Source organism: Polypterus senegalus, unplaced genomic scaffold, assembly GCF_016835505.1.
Source record: "Polypterus senegalus isolate Bchr_013 unplaced genomic scaffold, ASM1683550v1 scaffold_1691, whole genome shotgun sequence".
NCBI classification, from domain to species: domain Eukaryota; kingdom Metazoa; phylum Chordata; class Cladistia; order Polypteriformes; family Polypteridae; genus Polypterus; species Polypterus senegalus.
The window spans coordinates 7,628-11,431 of record NW_024377782.1 but is presented as its reverse complement, the minus strand read 5'-3'; the positions used below and the strand labels follow the sequence as shown (position 1 = coordinate 11,431).

At 35.3% G+C, this 3,804-nt stretch overlaps 1 pseudogene; it reads right to left on the bottom strand.

Moving 5' to 3' along the window:
• Positions 1 to 226: 226 nt before the first annotated feature.
• Positions 227 to 2,877, bottom strand: LOC120519475 (annotated as a pseudogene).
• Between the last annotated feature and the right edge of the window lie 927 nt (positions 2,878 to 3,804).

The window sequence follows — 3,804 nt, the reverse complement described above, 5'->3', positions numbered from 1 at the left end:
GCACAATTTGAGCTGTATGTAGTGCGTTCAATACAGCAATACACTCTTCGGTCAATGAGGATTTCACTTGTCCAAAGAGCACCATGCACTGGTGACCAATGTGCATCACTTCAGGAGGAGACGATTGTTTTGAGCGACAGCACAATAATCCTCTTAGTGTTCGTTACCAATGACTGTCCCATTTTGTCATGGTGTAAACGGTCTTCAGCCAACAGTGCCCACCCTATCATTTTAGGACATGTTGTGTTTTCTTGTGTCTTCTCAAGTCCACTTTTCGTTGGAAGCTTTTTCCACAGAGGTCACACCCAAAAGGCTTAAATCTTGTATGCTTACGGCTGTGGGTGATGAGATTAGAACTTTGGCTGAAGGCTTTCCCACACACTTGACACTTGGGGAGGTTTCTCACCTACAGCAAAAGTAAGGATTCTGTTTAAATTCAAGTAGAAAAACAAACATTCTTATCAAAATTATGAACTAAAGCTGTTCAAAGTACATATTTCATTTAGCATTAAAAATATGACTACTCCATTATCACAATACTTTATTTTTTACTTTTTTATAATTTCATTATGTGGATTAGTGCCCAGGGCAAAATCCACACTGGATGTGAACACACAGCTCTGGCACTGTAAGGCAGTAGAACTAAAAACCGACATGTTCCTACAAAATGATACTGTTCTCCGCGCAAAATTTTATTCCTTTTTTTTTTTTTTCAAAGGCTCAGCAGAAGCAGTTTATTCCAAGGCACAAGTACACACAGTTTAGGTGTAAAATTTTCAGTTGATAAAAATAAATTGTCACCATGTAAACAATTACCTTTTTTTAAAAGTGCATAAAAACGGAAAATGTTCAATTGTCATTAAGATATTACTAAAGTGCTACATGTTTTTAAAGAGGATAGAACATGCTCAGTTAAATGAATACTACTTTGAAATTGGTCTTACCTGTATGGATGAAAGTGTGCTTCTTCATGTCTGACTTCTGATGAAAACGTCTGCCACAGTATTGGCATGGATAGGGGCGTGTATCAGAATGAATTAATAAATGAGTGGACAAGGTGGAGGAACGTTTAAAACTATTACTACACATTTTGTAATCAAAGCTTCTCTCCTAAAAAAAGAAACAAGTACATATTGATCAGAATAAATAACAAAAGTCTGTTCCTACAGATTATCCATTAGTTATTTTGATGTTTGTCATACAGTGCAACTTACAAATTACAGAAATAAATCCTGATAGAAATAAGTAACAAAACATCTGTTCTTACAGATACCCTTAGTTATTTTGATGTTTGTGATACTGTGCAACATACAAATTGAAGTTGTGTGCATATTACTACAGCTGGAGTAGTGGAAGCCAAGTGGATTAGACTAAACCTACAAACTCTGTGGCTTTTCAGCTCATCTACTTAGTTGCTAGCTAAGTTTGACATGGAAGACTTGAGTTGAAGTTACAACAAACTGAAACACACAATCTTATAAAATTCTATTGTAAATATTTCAACAGTAAAACTGATTCACAATTCATAATGTTGTACATGCATGCAGTTTCACTGTACAAAATGATCTGTTTAAATATAACAAATTTAAAAATAGATATTTCTGTGCTTGATTTTAAACATTTCAGCGGAAATGTGTTTTGGCAGCTGAAAAGTGAGATTGGAAACCACAGATTCACAACCAATGGATACCTCACAGTGTAGCCATGAGCAAGTCACTTGACTTGAGCTTTTGTCATGTCAAAATAGAACGACAAGATCAATAGTCTGTGCAGGCTAAAAAAACAACTGCTTGGCTACACTGTATTTAAATTTTTTTATCATTGCGGATGTGCAGCATCTGCATATGCTATGCATTTATTCAGATTCAATCTGAGTCAGAGTGCCTCACAGTTTACTGGGCATATACTGTACATTCAGTGTTGGTTCTTGCTTTGCAACCAAGGCTTGCAGAATAGGCTCTGACTTGCACGGCTTTGAAATTGGTTGAAGTTCAGAATTGGATGCACAGACTAATTAGGTCTATTAAAAAATAAATCCATTTTGGCCACAGTTACAATCTACCAAAACAGGTACCATTTAATATCAAAGGACAGACAAGGCTTTCTCTGCGAGTCTGTATTTAGAATGAAGTACACCACTTGTAGTGTAGTAATGAATGGATGGCTGAACCTCTTGCACTGGACAAGTTTGAATTTGTGTTTACCTGAGAATGGACTGCTTTGTGCTGCTCCAAGCTCACTGCATGGCCAAAGGTCTTCTCATAGATTTCACAGGCAAATGGTCTTGTGCCACTGTGGAATCTTCTCACATGTACCTCTAACCCATGAGGTGTTGAAAACAGCTACAAAATAAAATGAACAATTGATGCTTCCATGTATCATCATTCTACTTGTTAAGCTTGACTACAAAAATAATGGCTAGCGTAAAGTTACACACAATCCATTTTTGATATCCTCTGCTCACAGATAAAATAAACAATTTGTTTTATTCCTTGGAATAAATTTGTAACAAATACCTTGTTGCACTTAATACACTTGTAGGAGCCATTACTGAATAGCAGGCGTGTTCAGAGAAGCTCAGATTCCTCCTTAATTTCGGGTACTTTGTCATGGATGTTGTGACCATGGGAATCCGTATAAAGGGCTGCAGAAGTGCTGTGGTCAAAGAGGTTGCCTGCAGAGCTGTAGTCATTATAATGTCCCATTGAGGAACCCTGTCGACAAACAGGGTAGAGTCAGGTCCCCTTTTTGGATACATTCCCATTGCCAATCCCAGTCTACTGAAGGGATTCTGTGAAATCCCTGCTGCACCAAGTGCCTCAACTCTGACCCAGGGTAACTGCTCCATGTGTACGGTCAGTAAGGGATGGCTTTCATCCACAGAAGGAGACAGACTTCTTGGTCTCTGCAGTGAAACAATGCATGCAGATTAAATTTAATATGGTGCTTTCAGTGTTGCCCTAAAATACCTCACTGAATAAATGACTTAAATAGAATTGTCAACTCACTAAAGTTAGGACACAAAATTTACGTATTATCAGATATTCTTGTGAAACTGTTAATAGCTTATATATAGCCAGCATTTTCAAGATCCATGACAAGGCAATAAGTTTCTGCTATAGGCTATACATATATGAATACAATTTTTCAGAAACTTCCAAAAAGTATATTAATGTAAAATAATAAAAATTATTTACTTAATAGTAAGTGCTATGTTTGTTTTGCTACTTGTAGTAATGTATTATTTATGTATGCATTAATACAATTTTGTACTTTATTTTTATGTATTGAAACTCATCATTTACAGTGCATGATGGTTTTCAACAGCATTTGACAGCTTATTCTTAAGTGATTTTTGAGTTTATTTAAGAATTTTCTCTACATCATAATACAGTTAGCGTAGTCACAATAACTTATACAATTTTATTTGTTCCTTGTTGTAATTAACATCAGGATATCATTCCTAAAGTATTAATACGTATTTACTGTATTATTACTAACAACAACCTTAATAAAAACTTAAATCATTAAAATAAGCAACTTTAAATCTGATCAAATAATAACCTTAATAGTTTAAACCCTGCTGTCTTTAACAATTAATTGTTTTATCCCATTGTCAAACTTTAATAGCCAATTTTCTTTGCTTTTGATTGTTAGCTGCCTAGTTCTTATTAACACGCAGTAGTAGGACATTGTATTTAATACATACTTGCATTACCTGAATATATTACTTATCTTTTGCCTGAGTGGGTACATTAATTGTAATGACTGAAAATTTAGACAATTCTGGTCACTACTTGCTAG